Consider the following 22,690-nt stretch of genomic DNA (forward strand, 5'->3'; position numbering starts at 1 on the left):
GTGAGACCAAATGGCATAACCAGATACTTGTAATGGCCTGAGGTGGTGTTGAAGGCAGTCTTCCACTCGTCCCCTTTGTGGATGCAGACAAGATGGTAGGCATTACGGAGATCAAGCTTGGTGAAAACTGAGTCTCCTTGTAGTAGTTCAAATGCAGAGGTCATGAGCGGAAGAGGGTAACGATTGTCAACAGTGACTTCATTCAGTCCAGGTAATCAATGCATGGACGCAAGGAGCCGTCCTTCTTTCCAACAAAGGGAAAACCGGCACCAGCAGGGGAGGAAGATGGCCGGATGATGCCTGCAGCCAGAGACTCTTGAATGTACTTACTCATGGCTTCTGTTTCAAGGTACGGACAGGGAATACAGGTGGCCCCTTGAGTGAGATGTGCCAGGCAAGAGGTCAATGGCACAATCAGATGGATGATGAGGCTGCAGGAAAGTGGCCCGTGACTTGCTGAACACAGCGTTGAGGTCCATGTATTCAGGAGGGATGGCACTAAGGTCCAGAAAATTCCTCGGGGGGATCTGGGCTTGTAGGCAAGAGAATCTGAGCATGGTGGAGGCAGTGGAAGAGACAGAATGGGCTCCAACCTACAATCTTGCGACTGAGCCAATCATTGTGGGGGTTGTGTTTGACTAACTAGGGATGGCCTGGGACAAGTGGAGCTTGAGGAGAGTCAATAACAAAGGGTTAATTGTTCATGATGGTTGCCGGATAAACTGAGACTCACTGGGGTCGTGACATGGGTGATGTTAGTTAGTCTCTGACCATTCAAGGCGTTGGCCATCAATGGTGACTGGAGAGCAGACATGGGTAACCCCCACTGGGCAGCCAATCGGAAATCAATAAAACACCTCTCTGCAGACAGAGACTGCTTGCCGTTGGATGGCCCACTCCAGAGAAGCAGGTATGAGAGTGAGTGGTGTCGCGGAGGGCCGGACAGGGGTCATGCTCACCAGTACTCCTCGTCTTACTGGTGAGTGATGGCTTTTACTGGGCAGGTGGAGATGAAATGGCCTGGCTGGCCACAGTACAAAGAGGAGTGGGTGCTGATTCTCCTTTGTCTTTCAGTCGGTGCCAGGCTGGTATGGTCAACATGCATAGCCTTGGGCTCTGGAACAGGAATTGTAGATGGGGCAAATGGCAGGGCAATGTAGACTGACGAGGAGCTTGGAACTCACCCAGTGCCCCCAGGGACCCTCTGGAACCCCTCCTTCTGCAGCACTGCTGAAGGCGAACATCAATACAGATGGCCAAATCCACCAGGGCTTCAAAGGTGACAGGAAGGTCCTGGGTGACCAGCTCATCTTTGATGTCTTCGGACAGACCGTTCAGGAAGGTGTCGTACTGTGCCTCCGAGTTCCACCCGCAGGAGGTGGCTAGGGTCCGGAACTCTATGGTGTGATCTGACACAGATCTGCGCCTCTGGTGCATGTGCAGCATTTCATGGGCAGCCTCTCTCCCATGTTTGGAGCGATCAAACACTTTTCTCATCTCCTCAGAAAATAACTGAAAACTGATGCAGAAAGATGAGCCTGCCTCCCAGATAGCTCTGTCCCCATTCTCTCACCCAACCAGACAGTTGGGTGATGACGTAGGCTAGCTTGGCTCGATCAGTTGGAAATGTTGTTGGTTGTAATTCAAAAATGAGGGTGCACTGAGAAAGAAAAAAAGAGCGGCAGGTACCAGGTTCACTTGAGTACTTTTCTGGAGGAGGCAGACGGGGATCTTGGACAGGAGGAGCATGTGAAAACGTGGAGGGCAAGGTGGAAGATGCAGTTGCAGAATGTTGATGGATGCTCTGGGCCAGCTGGAGTGACTGAGTCTGGGCCCCAAGATTGGTTATATTGGCAGAAGGTGACTCCACTGCCCTGAACATAGACTCCATCTGGTCCTGGAGTCTCACCAGCATCACTCCCTGTTGTTCCAGGATAGCTCTCAGTCTGCTGGATCCATTCTGGCCAGATTGTACTGTCAGGATGCTGAAGCAGGGACCCAATCGCAGACCAAGTACTGTGCACACTGTGATATTTACTGAGTAGCAAATCCAGAGGGGCAACAAAGTCAGCATCAAAGTTCAGGCAGAGATCAAAAATTCCAGAGAAATCCTAAAACCAGAATCGGGAAACAGGTAGAGTCAATATACAGACATAGTTCAGATACAAATGCTGGAAAGGCTCAGGAAAATTAACTGGCACAATCTGGCAACAAATAGGTGAAAACACAGGAATGAAATACGCTGAGCAATAAACAGAGAGGCAGTTGATAGGTGGAGCACCATGAGACACAGGTGGCAGCAATACAGGTAATAATGAGGAACAGGTGAGAGACGGAGTACTCAGTAATACAGGGGCCAGAGTAGGTCAGGAGCAGGGACAGGAGCACATGGGGCATGAAAACAAGTAAGAGCACGTGGCAATACAAAACCACAGACTGATGGCTGGGGGAAAACACACAAAAAGGCAACTGGAGGTACTGACAACATGGTGGACTTGATGCTGCTTTGATGCATCTCTAGTTCATGTTTTTTTGTGGTCTGCTCTCAATTTTCTGTGATGATCTAGGCTATATCCACTACCTTTTGTATTGATATTCCATTCAAAGGCATTGGTGTTTCCATACTAGGCTGTGATGCAGCCAGTCAATATACTCTCCACTATACATCTATAGAAGTTTGTCAAAGTTTTAGAAGTCACATAATTAGTTAAATGGAGATCTGCTTTTGGAGATCGGTGTGCAGTCAGGGTGTTTCAATTGATTGTAGTAAAAATACACCTGTATCTGGAAGGTCCATCTGCTGGTGAGTCAGTATCCTGGCAAAAATTACACCATGAAGACAAAAGAACATTTCAAACAACTCCAGAAAAAGGTTTTTGAAAAGCACAAGTCAGAAGATGGATACAAGAAAATTTCCAAGTCGCTGTATATCCCTTGGAGTACAGTTAAGTCAATCATCAGGAAATGGAAAGAATATGGCACAGCTGAAAATCTGTCTAGAGCAGGCCGTCCTCAAAAACTGAGTGACCTTGCAAGAAGGGGACTAATGAGGGAGGCCACCAAGAGACCTATGACAACTCTGGAGGAGTTACAAGCTTCAGTGGCTGAGATGGGAGAGACTATGCATACAACTGTTGCCTGGGTACTTCACTAATCGCAGTTTATGGGAGACTGGCAAAGAGAAAGCCACTGTTGAAATAAACTTGCATGAAATGTTAGCTAGAGTTTGCTAGAAGGCTTGTGGGAGACTCTGAAGTCAGCTGGAAGAAGGTTCTATGGTCTGATGAAACCAAAATTGAGCTTTTTGGCCATCCAACTAGGTGTTATGTTTAATGTAAACTAAACACTGTACATCACCGTGAAGCATGGTGGTGGCTGCATCTTAATGTGATTCACTGCAACAGGCCCTGGAAGGCTTGTGAAGGTAGAGGATAAAATGAATGCAGCAAAATACAGGGAAATTCTGGAGAAAATCCTGATGCAGTCTGCAAGAGAACTGTGATTTGCAAGAAGATTTGTTTTCCAGCAAAATAATGACCCCAAGCATAAAGCCAAAGCAACACAGGAAAGGCTTTAAAACAACAAAATTAATGTTCTGGAGTGGCCATGTCAGAATCCAGACCTCAATCCAATTGAGAATTTGTGGCTGGACTTGAAAAGAGCAGTTCACTCATGATCCCCATGCAATCTGACAGAGCTTGAGCAGTTTTGTAAAGAAGAATGGGGAAAAATTGCAGTGTCCAGATGTGCAAAGCTGATAGAGACCTATCCATACAGACTCAAGGCTGTAATTGCTGCCAACGATGCATCTACTAAATACTGACTTGAAGGGGGTGAATACTAATGCAAGCAATTATTTTGTGTTTTATATTTGTAATTAATTTAGATCACTTTGTAGAGATCTGTTTTCTCTTTGCCATGAAAGAGTCTTTTTCTGTTGAATGGTCTCAAAAAAAAGCCAAATTAAATCCACTGTGATTCAATGTTGTATGACAATAAACCATGAAAACTTCCAAGTGGAATGAATACTTCTTTAGGCACTATAAGTGCTACTAGATGATAGTCATTGAGGCAAGTCACCATATTCTTCTTAGGCTTGAACCAGGTGCCAAAGCAAGAGTTACAGATCTCAATGAACACTCCAGTCAGTTGATCAACATGGGTCCTCAGTTCTTGGTCAGGTACCCTGTCTGGGCCAGTTTTCCCTCCTGAAGGTTGCCCAGACATCAGCCTTGGGGACTGAAATCACAGGATCATTGGAGTCTGTGGGAGTTCATGATGGTTATTCCATGTTTTGATGGTTAAAGTGAGCATAGCGAGCATAGAAGGCATTGAGCTCATAGAATCATAAAATCATAGAGAAGTGCAGCACAGAAACAGACCCTTCAGCCCATCTAGTCCATGCTGAAACCATTTAAACTATCTACTCCCATATTTGCACTGGGACCATAGCCCTCTATGCCCCTACTATCCATGTACCTATATCCAAATTGCTCTTAAACATTGAAATCAAGCTCGCATGCACCACTTGTGCTGGCATTCCACACTCTCACAATCCTCTGAGTGAAGATGTTTTCCCTCATGTTCCCCTTAAACTTTTCATATTTCACCCTTAACCCATGACCTCTGGTTGTAGTCCCACCCAACCTCAGTGGGAAAAGCCTGCTTGCATTTATCCTAACTATACCCCTCATAATTCCACATACTTCTGTCAAATCTCCTCTCAATCCTCTATGTTCTAAGGAATACAGTCCTAACCTATTCAATCTTTCCTTATAACTCAGGTCCTCCAGTCCCAGCAACATACTTGTAAATTTTCTCTGTACTCCTTCAAACCTGTTTGCATCCTTCCTGTTGGTAGGTGACCAGAATTGCACACAAAACTCCAAGTTCGGCCTCATCTGAAGCGAGGCCCTATTCTCGCCTACGTCACTTGATTTTACTTTATAAGAGCTGACAGAACTCAAGGCCTGCCACAACTGTTGACCATCCTTCATTGATTCAAGTTTAGTCTGGAATTGCCACTTCGCCCATGAAATGGCTTTTTGGAGATCACACCTGGACCTCTTGTAACTTTCTTGGTCGCCGGGCTTGAATGCCTCTGACCTGGCCCATGGTTCATCCACGGCTTGTGGTTGGGGAAGACTCTGAATGACTTTGTGGGCAAATGCTCATCTACAACTGTCTTAATAAAGTCCGTGCCAACCATTCTGTATTCATTCAGATCCACAAATCAGTTTTTGAACACAATCTAGTCCACCGACTCGAACCAATCCCGTAGCCACTCCTCTGCCTCCCGCGACCTCCTCTTCATTGTTGTAATCTCTGGAGCTTTGCTCTTTGGCCTCTGCCTGTGTGCAGGTGAGAGAGAGAGAGACAGCCAAGTGATCCCATTTCCTGAAATGCAGTCTGGGTGTGGAATGGTAGGCATTCCTTACCTTAGTGTTACATTCCATTCAATATTATGGTTATTGGATTTAATGTGAATGCCTGCAAGAAAATGAATCTCAAGGTTGTATATGGTGACATATATGTACTTTGATAATATACTTTGAACTTTGAATTCTAAATATCTCAAGCGATCATATGATGGCACTAAAGAGTCGTAATGGAGGAGATCTGCAGTGTCAGACATTCAAGAGCCTGCCGCTGCAGATCAAAGCATCCCTGAAGCTATAATTACATCTTCAGTTTAATATAAGGTAACAAGGCATCCAGTACCTTGCTTAAAATTCTGCTGGGTGAAATATACTATGAAAGCAAAGCATAATATTAGGTCAAAAGTGAAATCCATCCTTTAACTGCAGGGCTGAAGGCGGCATTAAATTATTATTCTTGAAGCTTTGCTGGGTTTCATTTGATCATGGAATAAGGTCCGTACCTGTGGGAAGGGCCTTTCTTTCAATTGTCTCTTTTCACTTTTTCATTGCACTTGCCTTGAGTTCTGTCCATTCTTCTCACTAACAGATCCATCTCGGTAACCATTCCACAGATTTACTTTGTCCCCCTTACCCTTTTCCAGTGCGTAAATTAAAAGACCATGGTATTAAAAGGAGTGTTTAAGAATGGATTGAAAATGGTTTGTCTCACTGTAAGCAGAAAGTTGGAATAAATGTGTGCTTTTCATACTGAAGGAGTTAACGGGTGGCCTTTGGAAACAGAAACCGAACTCATGTGCTTCAAGAATTGAAACCAAAAGGCAAATTATTACCTAAATAGAGAAGGAATGTAAGTGAGTGAGGTCCTGAATGTTCTATCTGTTATAATGTGTAAATCACAAAACATCAGCAAGCAGGTCCGAAATCTGTTAAGACAGCAAGTGGCACTTTGCTTTTCATTGCAAGGTGGTTGGAGTTTAAAAATATGAAGCTTTTGTACAAAGCCTATTTGCTTTCCCACCTAGAACACTGTGTGTGGTTTTGGTCCAGTTTCCTAAAAAAGTGATTGAGTAACATTGGAAACATTGCAGAGGAAACTCACCAAGCTAGTTCCTGAGGTGAAGGTGTAGTCCTACCAAGGACTGGAGAACACACACAAAATGCTGGAGGAACTCAGCAGGTCAGGCAGCATCCATTTTGAACAAACAGTCGACAGTTCAGGCCAAGACCCTTCTTCGGGACTTGGCCCAGAATGTTGAGTTAGTTCATTTCCATGGATGCTGCCTGACCTGCTGAGTTCCTCTAGCACTTTGTGTATGTTGGTTTAGATTTCCAGTATCCGCAGAATTTGTTGTGGTTCTGGTCCTGGTCTCTACTCCTTGCAGTTTAAAAGAACAAGCACTGACCTAAGAGATGATATGATCCGAGGAGAGTTTGACAGGGTAGGTGTTGAAATGTTTTCACCAGGGAGAGGGTCTTGAAAAAGGGGATGTAACCACATGATGAGAAGCTGGTTATTTAAAACTGAGGTCCATAGAAATTCATCCTGACTAAGTGTGGTGAATCTCCACAATCATTTGCCCTGGCAGTTGTGGAAGCTAGATTACCGGAAGTTTTTCAAGTGGAACTGAATAAATATTGATAGGTTGAGAAATAGAAGGGAATAAAGAAATTGAACTGAGGAAAGTTAACATAGATCAGCCTTGATCTTATTGGACGGTGGAGCAGGATTGAAGGGCCTGATGTTCCATCTCTACTCCTATTTCCTCCTGTTCTTTTGCTATTACTACACTCCTCAACTTCCATTTACTGAATGGTCTGTAACTAGCATCCCCAATTGATTGTAATGAATTCAGGAGTGTTGGCTCTTTAGATTCACAGTACCTGCTGTATTTTGTTTTATTAGCATCCATGTGGTTTCTGCAAGAAAAAGGCAAATTTATGATAATTAGATTTTAATTTATAAAATATTTAACTAACATAACTCCTGCACAAGCCTACAAGAAATAGAAGCTTCAGACAGTGTTTGCGATTCAAAGGAGTCTCAGAATATTGTTCCAAGGTATCTTGTCTATTTTTCCAGAACAACAAACATTTACATCTGTTATTGCATTTTTCATGCAGTACATAGCCCAAAGTGTCCCACAAAATTTGATATCAATCTACCTAAGGAGTTATCAGCACAGGCTTCGTATCTGAATATGTAACACATTGCAGCATAGTTGGAAAGAGAGCGAAGGAGGTAGAGAAGCCTGAAGGGACACACTCAATGATTCAGGAACAGCTTCTTCCCCTCTGCCATTGGATTTCTGAATGGAAATAGAACCCATGAACATTACCTCACTACCTTTTATTCCTATTTTGCACTACCTATTTAATTTAACTATTTAATATATTAGATTAGATTAGATTATGAGGACACGCAGTCCTCTTTTATTGTCATTTAGTAATGCATGCATTAAGAAATGATGCAATGTTTCTCCAGAATAGTATCACAGAAACACAAGACAAACAGACTGAAAAACTGACAAAAACCACATAATTATAACATATAGTTGCAACAGTGCAAAGCAATACTGTAATTTGATGAAGAACAGACTATGGGCACAGTAAAAAAAGTCTCAAAGTCTCTCGAAAGTCCCATTATCTCACGCAGACGGTAGAAGGAAGAAAAACTCTCTTCCTGCCATGAGGTTCCAGGGCCGCAAACTTGCCAATGCATCATCCTGGAAGCACCCGACCACAGCCGACTCTTGAGTCCGTCCAAAAACTCCAAGCCTCCGACCAGCCCTTCGACACCGAGCAGCGAACACCATCTCTGCCAAGCGCTTCGAATCCAACCCTGGCAAAGCCGAGGATTTGGGGCCTTCCCCTCCGGAGATTCTCAATCGCACAGTATCAGCGACAGCGAAGTGGGCATTTCAAAAGTTTCTCCAAGTGTTCCTCCGTGCTTCTCACGGCTGTCTCCATCAAATCAGGATTGTGCACGGCATCCTCATTAACACATACGATAACATACGGAGCGGCTGCGCGCGCTGCGTCGCGCCATCTTCGCCTCCCTCCTCAACCTATATACCTCAAGTGTATATATACACTTGTTGTCATTCACAGGTTTTTTTTCTATTATTATGTATTGCCTTGTACTGCTGCCACAAAGACAACACAATTCACATCATATGCTGATGATATTAAACCTGATTTTGATTCTGAAGACGGAATAACAAGATGCTAAATCCAAGAGATTCTGCAGATGCTGGAAATCCAGAGCCATACACACACAAAATAAGCAGTCGATGTTTAAGGCCAAAACCCTTCTTCAGGACTGGAAAGGAAGCAGAGGAAAGCCAGAAAGATAAACAAGATACTGATATTTAACCAACTCTCACTAAAAAGTTGTGACAAGGATGAAAAAATAAACATTGCCTGACAAGGAAATGAAGAAATACGAGGCTTCTTGTCAACCAAGAAGACCTGTCTACAAACAGGTTGATGTACAAGCAATGTGGCTGAGCTTAGTGCTGGTTAATCCTGTGTGTGGACAAGGAGAGAACATTGCAAATTTTACCCATGGAGAGCGGTGGGGGTGGTGTGGCTTCTGAGGTTCCTGGGTGAGGCTTTTGGGAAAGAGCAGCACAGTTTTTGCAAGAAAGAGCAAGTCTATACAGGTACTCTTCAAGAATGAGAATGACCTCGGGTGTACATGTGCATGCAGTTCGAAAATTAATTTGTTAAATCAGCGGGAACAGTCATTAAACTAACTGGACACTGAAACAGCATAAGGCATTGTGCCTTCTGGTTTGATACCATCCGTTTTGGTCAGCACACCATCAGAGTAGTTGAAGACAAAAGGACCACTGGGATTTAAACTGGTTCTACTGATTACTTCAGAAAGGCCACATTACTGCATTTTGGCCCAGATGCTCCCTCCCTGCTGCCCTGACATTTGCCCGATTGCTTTTTCTGAATGGCCATGGGATGTGGCAGTTTGCAAGGTAGCAGGGATCCAAGTTTTTACTGTGGTGCTGATGAAGGGTCTCAGGCCAGAACATCGACTGTTTATCCCTTCCATAGATGCTGCCTGACCTGGTGAGTCCTTCAAGCATTTTGTGTGTGTTGCTCAAGATTTCTAGCACTTGCAGAATCTTTTGTGCCTACATTCACCACAATAGGCAATCAGTCTCACTTCAAGGTTTGCAGAAGTTTTAGACTTAGGTTATGACTCTCAGTTTCATTTATTTTCAAGTCTGGGGAAAAAAGGCATAAAGCATCAAATAGATGTGGTAGGCTCAACAAGAATGGTCAGGAAAGCAATGAAGAAGCAAGCATTACAGGGATGTCCATGCTTGTTAATATGAAATATTATTGAACAATGACCGATCAGAGTTCAGGAGTGAGAGAGGTGACTCACACAGGTTGGCGAGTGTGCATTAAAAAGCAGCGTTTCACGGGAGTTTCAGTGTTTGAACAGTGGCTAGTCAGAGACCGGAAGCAGGAGAAGAGGTGACTCACAGGCCAGTGATTGTGCACTAAAAATCAGTACATCATGGGAGTTTCGGCATTTCAACAGCGCCAATCAGAAAATGGTATTCACTAGTAAAGATTAATAAGAATAAAGCATGGGCAAGCAGAGTGGCCTTTGTTGGAATGAACAGTGTTGTGGGGGAGGGTTGAGGATTTAGCTCTTTGATGCTTCAGAGAGGAAAGAAGGCAAAAAACTATACGTAGGTTGTTTTCAGCTCATTTATAATTGCACATTTAGAACAGTAGGGTTGCCGGGCAAGGTAGTTGAATGTTCCTCTTGTGGGATGTGGGAAGGCAAGGAGACTTCCAGTGTCCCTGCCAACTTCACCTGTAAGAAGTACATTCCAGCTGTAGCTTCTAGCACTCTACATTAAGGAGAGAGGCCTGTTTGTCCCAATATTACGTGACTTTTTATATGTTAAAGATCAAAGGAAATGGCAGGACAATTCTATAGTTACAATGTATCTACAATGAGTCCTTTGAATTACGTATAATATTCACACCAGCTTCTTTGCACCTACACTCCAGATGTTAATCAGCTTTGTCTGGTGTTTAATTATAGTAACTGGTGTCCACAGCGCCAGAAAACTATTGTCCAGGGCTACATTTTAAATTTAATCTACAATCCACATTTAGGTCTGAAGATTAGTGGCTGAAGTTCATATGTGCTATAAACCCTAACTCCAGAATATGCCCTAACAGAATCAAAAGGTTGAGCATGATGGGACTAATGTTCTGAGTTGCACATATTTGGAGTTGGACAATCCACGTCAGGAATGTGTAAAAACAGCTACTTTTTAATCAGGACAGAGATTTTAGAGACAGAGTTTCACAGCAGGTTCTCTAAGTTGAGGAGACACCAATCAACAAGGGGCTGTACATAAGGAGAGTTACCTTTCAGTCAGGTCTGCATTCAAGATTTATAAAGCAGACCTTCAAGCCCATTTTCTCTGAGTTAGACAATTCACATCAGGAGTGCATAAAAAGACTCTTTAAATCAGGACAGCGATTGAGATCTTAAAGGCAGGGAATCACGGCAGTTTCTCTGAGTTGAGGAGTGACCAATCGGCAAGAGGGATTCAAGTGCAAGCGGATTAGCCATTCCCGGCGCGTGCCAGTTTAGAGTGGCTTTGGCTCATCAGGCTTAGGTGTGGTAAATTGTCTTGTAAGTTACTCTCTCTCTGTTCTTATTTGTTCATTCCTCATCTGTTAGGGCATTGTAGTTTAGTGAGAATAGCTCCAAGGGCGGTGTTTTGTAAAGGCATCTGCATTAGGAGCACCGAGTTGCAGCTCCTGAGAGAACATATTAAAGGAATGGAGCTTCAGCTCGATGACCTTTGACTCATATGGGAGAATGAGGAGCTACAGGGAGGTAGTCACCCCTAGATTGCAGGAGACAGGTAACTGGGTGACTGTCAGGAGAAGGAGAGGAAATGCACAGCCTGTGCAGAGTACACCTGTGGCCATTCCCCTCAATAATAAGTATATAACTTTAGATACAATTGAGGGGGATGCCCTACCGGGGGGAGCAATAGCGACTCGGTCTCTGGTACTGAGTCTGATGCTGTGGCTCAGAAGAGCAGAGAGGTGAAAAGGACTGTAGTGTTGATGGCAGATTCCTTAGTTAGAGGAGAGAGACGAGGTTCTGTGGGCACAATAGAGACATCTGGATGGTATGTCACCTCCCTGATACCAGTAACAGAGGTGTTTCAGCTCGTGTCCATGGCGTTCTCAAGGGTGAGGGTGAGCAGCCAGAAGTCTTGGTACATATTGGCACCAATAACATGGGTAGACAAGGTGAGGAGGTCCTGAGTAGAGTTTTTAGGGATCTAGGTAGAAAGCTAAGACCTCCAGGGTAATAATCTCTGGATTGCTGCCTGTGCTACATGCCAGTGAGGGTAAGAATAGGAAGATGTGGAAGGTGAATGCATGACTGAGGAACTGGTGCAGGGGGCAGGGGTTCAGATTTATGGATCATTGAGATTTCTTCTGAGGAAGGTATGACCTGTAAAAAGTGAAGGTTACACCTGAACCCAAGGGGATCCAATATCCTTGTGGATAGGTTGGCTAGAACAACACTCACAACACGCTGGAGGAACTCAGCAGGTCAGGCAGCATCCGTGGAAAAGATCGGTCGACGTTTCGGGCCGGAACCCTTCATCAGGACTGTAGAGGGAAGGGGCAGAGGCCTTATAATGAAGGTGGGGGGAGGGTGGGAAGGAGAAGGCTGGTAGGTTCCAGGTGAAAAACTAGTAAAGGGAAAGATAAAGGGGTGGGGGAGGGGAGGCAGAGAGGTGATAGGCTGGGAAGGTGACGAAAGAATAGGGGAAAACACAATGGGTAGTAGAAGGAGGCAGAACCATGAGGGAGGTGATAGGCAGCGGGGGGAGGGGGCAGAGTGACATAGGGATAGGGGAAGGGAGGGGGAGGGAATTACCGGAAGTTGGAGAATTCTATGTTCAACCTCTACAGTCCTGACGAAGGGTTCCGGCCCGAAACGTCAACTGATCTGTTCCACGGATGCTGCCTGACCTGCTGAGTTCCTCCAGCGTGTTGTGAGTGTTGCTTTGACCCCAGCATCTGCAGATTATTTTGTGTTTAGGTTGGCTAGAGTTGTTCGGTTGGGTTTAAAGTAATTAGGCAGAGGGATGGGAAATCGAGTGGGAGTGCTGAAGATGAGATAATTGGTTTTCAAACAGAGGCAATATGCAGTGAGACTCCTAGCAAGGAGAGGCTGATGATAGGGCAAGATTGCAGTCAACAGGATGAGTTGCAAAATAAAAGGCTGACAAAATCGAAAAGGGTGAATACAAGACTGAATATTTGAATGCACACAGTTTGATGAACTTGTTGCACATTTACAGATTGTCAAATATGATGTTGTAGATATCACTAAATCATGGTTTGAAGAATGTTATAGTTGGGAACTTAATGTTTAATGGTACACATTCTATCGAAAAGACAGGTAGAAAGGGGGGGCGGTGTTGTGGCTCTGATGGTAAAAACATTTAATTAAATCATTAGAAAGAGGTGACACAGGGTCGGAAGGTGTTGAATCATTGTGGGAAGAGCTAAGGAACTGCAAGGGTAAAATAACCCTGATGGGATTTGTATACAGACCCCCAAACAGTAGTAAGGAAGTGGCCTACAAATTACAGTGGGAGATGGAAAAGGCAATGTTACAATAGTAATGGAGGGTTTCAATATGCAGGTCAATTGGGAAAATCAGGTTGGTGCTGGATTCCAAAAGGGTTTTTTTTCTGGAATGCCTGCAAGGTGACATTTTAGAGAAGCTCATAGTTGAACCCATTATAGGATCAGCTATTCTGGACAGGGTATTGTGAATGAAATGGAATTGATTAGAGAGTTTAAAGTAAAAGAACCCTTTGGGGCAAATGATCATAATATGATCAAATTCACCCTGAAGTTTGAGAAGGAGAGGCTAAAGTCAGATGTATCAGTATTACTACTACTACTACTACATCGACACAGGCCTGGGGGCCAGCGTCGGGCACGATGACGGACTCTCCACTTCTCCCTCTCCCTCATCAGTGTGTTCAGTTCATCTACATTAGCCGTGCCACTGTCTTCTCGGAGCGTGTTGACCACAGTCTTGGGAGGGCACCCAGGGTTCATCCTCCCGTGCTTGGGCTCCCATATGATGACTAGGCTGGCAGGTAGCTTGGGGTGGGGTAGACAGTGCCCCATTAGTTGAAGTCTTCTCACCTCGATTTTAGTGGAGAGCATCGGTAGGTCGTTATGGAGCTTGACGTTTGTCATGTGCTGTTGCCAACTCACATCAACAGCCATCCGGAGCATTCGTGTATCGCAACCATCTAGAGACTTTCGCATAGTCTTGGTGAGTGTCCACGTCTCGCATCCGTATGTGAGAATGGACTCTATGACTGCTATGAAAATCCTCTTTTAAGCCCTCTTGTCAGGTTCGAATTCCAGATTTCCTCCATGTCGTTCATAGCCCTCCACGCCAGCGCCTTCTGCATCTTTATGTCCTTCTCCAAACTCATCATTCTTGACCCGAGGTACTTGTAGTCAAAGAAGTATCAATATTACAGTGGAGTAAAGGGAAGTACAGAGGCATGAGAGAGCAGTTGGCCAGAATTGACTGGAAGAGAACACTGGCAGGAATGACGGCAGAGCAGCAATGGCTGGAATTTCTGGAAGCAATTCAGAAGGCACAGGATATATACATTCCCAAAGAGGAAGAAGTATTCTAAAAGCAAAATGACTGTGGAAAATACTAGCAATATGGTGAAAGTTCCAGGTGACAGGGGTCATGATGTGTGTGAAGTTGCTATTACCAGGGAGAAGGTTTTTGGGAAACTGAAAGGTCTGAAGGTAGATAAGTCACCCAGATTAGATGGTGTAGACACCAGGGTTCTGTAAGAGGTAGCTGAAGAGATAGTGAAGGCATTAGTTATATAGAAACATAGAAAAACTACTGCACAATACAAGCCCTTCAGCCCACAAAGCTGTGCCGAACATATACTTACTTTAGATATTACCTAGGGTTACCCATAGCCCTCTATTTTTCAAAGCTTCATTTACCTATCCAGGAGTCTCTCAGAAGACCCTATCGTATCTGCCTCCACCACCATTGCTGGCAGCCCATTCCACGCACTCACCACTCTCTGAGTAAAAAACTTACCCCGACATCTCCTCTGTACCTACCTCCAAACACCTTAAAACCATGCTCTCTCGTGGTAGCCATTTCAGCCCTAGGAAAGAGCCTCTGACTATCCATACGATCAATGCCTCTCGTCATCTTATACACCTCTATCAGGTCACCTCTCATCCTTTGTCACTCCATGGATAAAAGGTCAAGTTCGCTCCATCTGTTCTCATAAGTCACGCTCCCCAATCCAGGCAACATCCTTGTAAATCTCCTCTGCACCCTTTCTATAGTTTCCATCTTCTTATCTTTCAAGAATCACTGGATTCTGGGATGGTTGTGGAAGATTGGAAAATTGCAAATGTCACTCCACACTTCAAGAAGGGAGGGAGCCAGAAGAAAGAAAATTATAAGCCCGTTAGACTGACCTCAGTGGTTGTTAAGGATGAGGTCTCAGGGAACTGGAGGCACAAAATAAAATAGGCCTGATAAATCTGTTGGAACTCTTGGAAGAATTAACAAGCAGGATGGATAAAGCAGAAGTGGTTGATGTTGTGTACTTGGATTTTCAGAAGGTGCCACACAATAGGCTGCTTAACAAGCCCATAGTAGAAATTATCCTAAGTGAATGCAACACAGCTTGGTATGGCATTTGCTCCGCAAGAAACTGCAGAGAGTTGTGTACACAGCTCAGAATAGTTCAACTATTTACTCCTAGAAACTCTCAGCTTTCCGAACTCAACACAGCATGTAATCACATAAACAGAAGCTGCCCTTGAGCCTGGTGGTACACGTTTTCAGGCTTTTGTATCTTCTGCCCAATGGCAGAGAATATCCAGGAAGGGAGGGGGTCTTTGATTATGCTGGCTGCTTTTCTGAGGCAACAAGAAGCATAGTCAAAGTCCACAGAAGGGAGATCAGTTTCTGTGATCCACTGAGCTGTGTACACAGCTCTCTGCACTTCCTCGCAGTCTCGTGCAGAGCAGCCGTGATGCATTCAGTTAGGATGCTTTCTTCTGTGCAACAATAAAAATTGGTAAGCATCTACGGGGACATGCCAAATTTCTTTGCTTTCTGAGGAAGTACCGGGGCCGCTGAGCTTCATTCGCTGTGGCATGTACGTGGTTGAATCTGTTCCGAACGATGTAGGTGTGATATTCATTCTTAGGCACTCTGAACCTTCTCAACTTAACACCATCAACGTAAACAGAGCATGTACAGCACCCCACCACTTCCTCAAGCCAAATCATAGGCCTTTTGTTTTGCTGACATGGAAGATTGTTGTCATAACACCACATTACCAAGCTCTCTATTTCCTTCCTGTAGGCCAACTCCTCATTGTTTGAGATGCGTCCCACTTCAGTGGTGTCATCTGCAACCTTGTAGATGGAGGTAGAGCTGAGTCTGAGAGTTTACAGGGAGTAGGGTAGGGAGCTGAGGATACAAACTTGTGGAGCACCAGTGTTGAGAATAATCATGTCTGAGGTGTTGCTCCCTGTGCTTACTGATTGCAGTCTGCGGGTCTGGAAGTCAGGGCTCTAGTTGCACAGGGAAGTATTGACTCCCAGAGTCCACAGTTTGGTGATGAGTTTCCTTGGAATGATAGTACTGAAGGTGGAGCTGTAGTCAATAAACAATAGTCTGACGTAGGTGTTTTCATCTCCATAAGCTCCAGAGATGAGCGTAGAGCCTGGGAGATGGTGTCTGCCCTAGACCTGCTTTGGCAGTAGGCAGATTGCATTGGATCACTGTTGTCTGGAAGGCTGGAGTTAATATGTACCATTGCCATGGCAATGAACATGACCAGGAAGGCTTGGATGCAGAGTGTACTCCAGAAAGAGCAACAACCAGTACAGTATTTGTTCATCAAATTATTTTAATGCAGGTGTTATAAGTTGCAGGGTTAGAACAGTGGATATGCAGTACTCTTCACTTTTTCTTCTAAAATGTATGGCAAATAAACAAAATAGAGAGAAAAAAGAGAGAGGCTTAGGAAGTCTCTTCGGACTGAGAATGTACAGACAGATCTGCAATGTATTATTCAGATAGTAGCTGGGATTCTGTATCTGGATTCAGTGTTGGGGTAATGAAAGGACAAATCAATCCGGGTTGAAATTGCTTATGGCTTTTATTGACCTGCACATTATCTGAAAATTGGTTCAGCCTTATTCATGGTGACCTAACAGTTGGATAGGCTTTCAATAAAGCTCAAGGCTGACAGTTGTCTGACTTATTAGATCCTGCAGGACTGTTATGCAGCTTTGAAGAGTAGAACCAAATGGTAAAGGAACTTAGCGGAAATTGTAAATAAAGCTTTTTTCAAATACGTGGTCTGAATTACTATAGCAGACAAATAGAGCCTCCATAACAGACAAAAGAACCCTTCAATATACCACTGAAGAAATTCCTGCCTATTAAGCTGAAAATTTGAAATCAGCTACTTCAAACTAATCATGGTATGAATTCAGTGTTGTGTGGTCAGGACTGTCTATTGTACACATCTAGTCTAACCTCCAGTTCTCAAAATTAGCACTGGAAGTTACCACCAAAACAATGAGTTTAGAAGTCATGATTTGCCTGAATATGGAATGAGGAGTGGAAAATGCTGCCATGAGAAATCCCTGTTTCAAGAACACTGACCCTTGACCAATCCTCTGGCCAACTATTTTTGTTTCCTACACTTAGTGGGCTTTAGCCAGCTTCGGGCACCAAGCATGCTGGACGCCTGCAGCCCAGTGACCTTTAAATGTGAGGAGTGTGCAGTGTAGCAGTAAAAATGAAAACTCCTCTCAGCAGTGCAAACCTTCCCTAATCCCTTCCAAACGAGTTGCTGTTCATTACATTTCAGATTTGTTTAAAAATACGATTCCTTATTTAATGAGCACAACATTATGATTGACTAAATTTAGAAATATTAGAGTGTATTATAGGGTATTATCTAAGCAGTCATCAGCACGGCATTAATTCGTTCTCACCTCTGGGGTTTTACAGCATCTTTGCCTTAGATTTTAAAAATCGGCAAACTTGTCATTTACATTCATATCCAACAATCTGTTGTAGGAATCAAATTAATAAGAGCATTTACCAGTCCACACAGTGCGATTTCTTTTTTATTATACTCAAGTTCAAGTTTATTGTCATTCAACCATACACATGTATCCTCTGGGGCCAAGGAGCAAAACACAGTACATATAGTCACACTCAACACATGTAGTTATGATCTGGCACACACAGTCACAAAATAATATTAGCACAAGTCCCTGTGTGGCATGGCCTGAAGACTGACATTGCGAGGTGCATGATTATGTAAGACAGTAGTATAATGTTACTGGCACTATTTAATAAAACAAGAAGTAGTATAAATGTGTGAAACAGCAGCAATAAAAGATGAAAAATGGCCAGTGCATGATGGGAATGTGTCTAAGGGTTAGGGAATTGGGGCCGGGGGTGGGGGGCAGTGGGTAACAGGTCAGTCAGACATGCGTGCTGGCTGGTAGCAGGATGTCAAGAAGTCGAATGCCCTGAGGAACAACCCGTTACACAGATGATTGTAATGTACGGACCCATTTCTTTTAAAGCAATGAACCCCCCCCTTAGCACTATGTACTGATCTGTTGTTGCACATGTGCTGTTGTCTATGCATGCACATTGCTCGAGCTCTCTCGTTGTAATGTGAATACATCAGTTAAAGCCATCTCCCACGTGCATGCTTTTATTTAATTGATATGTAGTTGTGGACAGACACAACAAATTGGCAAAGAGTACAAACCTGAAAGTCAGAGAATATCACAAACTGCACTGACAGTTACAGGATGAAACAGCGAGAGTGAAACAGCACAAGAAAGCCGCCACGGACTCTAGCAAAGGCGTGAGTACAGCATAGTACGCAGTGAATGATGTGCTGAGTTTTAAGTGAAAATAACATAGAGATGGCTTCAGTCAGGAAGGTTGATGAACTTGATAGCACCAATGAAGGCTGGGAGTCATATATCGAGAAGGTTGAACTATATTGCAATGTGAACAATGTAGAGAAGCAAAAGAAAATGCCTACACTTCTTAGCTTAATAGATGCAAGAATATACAATTTCTTACACAACCTGATAATCCCAGAGAAGCCAGCGAACAAGATGTTTGATGAAATTGTTACAATTTTTACAAAATCATTTGAGCCCTAAACCGCTGACAATAGCTGAGAGGTTTAGATTTTACAAAAGGAACCTGTCAAAAAATGAAAGCATTTCTAAATACATTGAGAACTGCGCAAACTTCCCCAGTACTGTAACCTTAGAGATGGACTTTCTGATGCATTAAAGGACAGGCTTTTATGTATAGTCAAAGCACTCAAAAGAAACTATTATCCAAAAGAGACCTAACCTTAGAATGGACATTGACCAATGTAATATTGTTTGACACTTCAGCAAAGGATGCAGCAGAACTACAGAAAAAGAGCTTAGAATGTGAAATGCACAAAATGTCCCAGAAATGTGCAAGAAACCGAAAATATTATTGATGTGGAAAATCCTCCTATAATGCAAATAACTGTTGGTTCAAAGAAAAAGTGTACAGAAAGTGTCACAGACAAGGTCACATAGAGAGAATGTGCAAGGCAGATTTAAAAAAAAGCACAACTAAAGAGAAAAAAAATACTGAATGAAAAATTTCACACACAAAACTAAGCAAATACATAAAGTGATTGAATGTGAGACAGACAACACAGAGTTTGTCGAAGGTGAGCTGTCATCCCTCGAATTGCATAGTATTACTGAATCAGATCATAAAACCATCTGGATCACAACAGATGTGTCTGGTGTAAACCCGAAAATGGAGCTCAATACCCTGGGTCAGTTTTGTCTATAATTCCAGCAGCTGACTACAACAGATACCATTCCTAAGATACCATTAGAGAAGACCTTAGAGATCTTACAGACCTACACAGTCGAAAAAGTGTCTCCCAAAGGCCAGCTGAAAGTAAATGTGACATATGGAGGCCAAACACAACAGTTAGAGCTTTATGTATTGAAAAGTGGAGAGCCAGCACTTTTCAGATGTGAATGGTTGAGAAAATCCAACTAGACTGGCACTCAATCAAAGCTCTCAATATGACTTCAACAGGCAGTGGAAGCCCAAATGGTCGTTCTAACCAGAGAATGGCACAGCTACTTAATGCTAATGAGGAGGTGTTTGAAAAGTCCAAGGTTGAGTGGAGCAATTGGGCCACACCCAAAGTCCCAGAGATCAAGAAAGGGAAGGCCAGAACTGTTCAGGTATGTGGGGATTTCAAGGTGAGCATCAACCCAGTGCTTCGTACTGTGCAGTATCCCCTGCCACGAATTGAAGACACCTTTGCATCTTTGCCGTGTGGGGAGAAGTTTTCAAAGATTGACTTGTCACAAGTCTATCTGCAAATGGAGATTGAAGAGTCAAGCAGGAAGTTCCTCACAATCAACAGGTCCAGTATATGAGGGGTGATTTATAAGTTTGTGGCCTAAAGTAGAAGGAGATGAGGAGAAACTTCAAACTTTCTGCATTTTCACTCAAAGAGTTGAACTGCATGTTCAGGTAACAAGAGCTGTATAACTCATCTCCTTCTACCTTGGGCCACGAACTTATCAATCACCCCTACTGTGGACCATTTCTACAAAGAAGGGATCAGTATGCTCCATGACCACTGAACTAAGTGTGTACATGTAAGAGGGGACTATGTTGAGAAATAAATGTGCTAGGTTTTCTAAAATTGACTCCTTCTACCTTAGGCCATGAACTTCTCAACCACCCCTTGTAATCATCTCGTCTTTGGCATTGCATCAGCTCCAGCAATTTGGCAAAGAACAATGGACCAAGTACTCCAAGATATCCCCAGAACACAATGTTACCTTAATGGCATCATCGTGACTGACAGAAACGATGGCAAGCACCTCCAGAACCTTGGTAAAGTGCTTACCAGACTGAGTGAGTAGGATCTGCACACAAAGAGAGAGAAGTGTGAGTTTTTCAAGAATGAAATTTCATATTGTGAGCATGTCATTGACAAGCATGGCTTACATAAGTCACAAAAGAAGACTGAAGCAGTGCTACAGGCACCCAGACCAGAAAATGTGTCACAACTTGGGCCTTGTAAACTGCTACCACCGGTGTCTCCCAAATATTGCGACAGTGCTGCATCAATTGAATGTACTGTTGCAAACTGGAGCAAAGTGGGAATAGTCTAAAAGAGATGAAAAAACATTCAAAGAAACAAACAGACTAATAACATCCAATGAACTGCTCACCTATTATGACCCATCCCCACCCATCAGACTGGCATGCGATGTGTCCCCTTATGGCATTGGAGCCATTTTGTCTCACATTATAAAAGATGAATCTGAATGCCCAATTGCATTTGCTTCAAGATCACTGACGAGCGCAGAATGCCACCACGCACAGATCGACCGCAATGCCTTTAGTCTAGTGTGGGGAATAAAAAAGTTCCACCACTACCACTATGGACAAAAGTTTGCTCTAGTGACAGATCACCAGCCCCTTGTGTCCATTTCCAATCCCAGAAAGGGAACTCCAGTGATGACTGCTACCCAGTTACAACATTGGACACTATTTCTAGGAGCCCACTCTTATGACATAGAGTTCAAGGGTACCAAACAACACAGCAATGCTGATGGTTTGTCACGTCTTCCGCTGTTGGCAACTGAAGAAAAGTTTTCATACTGTGACCCAGCAGAAGTATTCCACACCACACTAGTGGACCAGTTGCCAGTAACAAATTATGAAATACAAAGGGAGACAAGGAATGGCCTGACATTGTCAGAAGTCTATGAAATCACCATGCAAGGATGGCAAGCTCATGGTAACTCTACGTTTCTAGAGTTCTCAGTGAGATGAGACCAACTATCGGGATGTCAAAGAACCCTAGTATGTGGATCTTGTGTTGTGGTTCCCTCTAAACTGCAACCCAGAGTCTTAGAGAATCTGCATGAAGGACATGCATGAAGGGTCTCTTCCGGAGCTACGTGTGGTGGCTGGGAATGGATAAGCAGTTTAAAGACTTGGCCAAAAGCTGTTTGGGATGCCAAAACATTCAAAATGCACCCCCACAGCCACCATTCCACCCATGGGAGTGGCCGTTGTCACCAGGACAAAGAGTACATATTGACTTTACTGGAGCATTCATGGACTCCATGTTTCTGATTGTTGTGGATGCTCATTGGAAGTGGCTGGAGGTTATGCCAATGAAGTCAACCATCTCAGCAAAGATTGTCTCCGCTCTGAGGACTATCTTCGCCAGAAACAGCTTAACAGAACAAATTGTGAGTGACAATGGACCACAATACAAGTCACGAAGAAAAATGGCATCAGACATTTTAAGTCAGATCCTCACCATCTAGCAATCAACGGGTTAGCTAAAAGGTTTGTCCAAACCTTCAAGAAGTCCATTAAAGCTATGGACAAGGAGGACAACTTCCTTTCTGTGTATCGGAACTCTGTTCATGCAATGGCAAATCAAACACCTGCAATGCTGTTCATGAACAGGAATCTGAGATCTCACATAGACCTCCTGAAACCAGATCTGTGGAGGGAAGTACAGAATAAACAGCTCAGCCAGTTGACAAATGAAGCAGCAAGGATCTTCAAGATTGGACAGGAAGTCCTAGCACATGATTAATGAGAAGACAAGTGGACACCTGGTCAGATAACTACAAGAACTGGACCATTGATGTACACAGTGGATGTAGGATATCAGACATGGGAACGTCATGTGGACCAGATACTGGATGCTCAACCAAAGAACACTGAGTCAACTGCATCCAACAAGATGGACAGATTAGAGTCACCGGACTTACTCTCAATGATGATCATGTCACTGACAGCAAAATGACACCGGAAACTGAGAATGTTGTCTTAGACAAGAGACAACATATGAAAGGGGAATTGAAAGTTTTGTACATATACAGTTTGATGTATTAATCTAAAGGGGCAAGAAGTGTAATGTATGAATCTATTTATTTTAAAGCAATAACCACACCCCCTCCCAGCCCTACATATTGATCTGCTGTCTGCACATGCACTGTTTTTATGCATGTGCCTTGCTCTCTCTTTCTCTCTCTCTCTCTCTCTCTCTCACCCTCTCTCTCTCTCCCCCTCTCTCTCTCTCCACCTCTCTCTCTCT

Source organism: Mobula birostris, chromosome 7 (genome assembly GCF_030028105.1).
Source record: "Mobula birostris isolate sMobBir1 chromosome 7, sMobBir1.hap1, whole genome shotgun sequence".
NCBI classification, from domain to species: Eukaryota; Metazoa; Chordata; class Chondrichthyes; order Myliobatiformes; family Myliobatidae; genus Mobula; species Mobula birostris.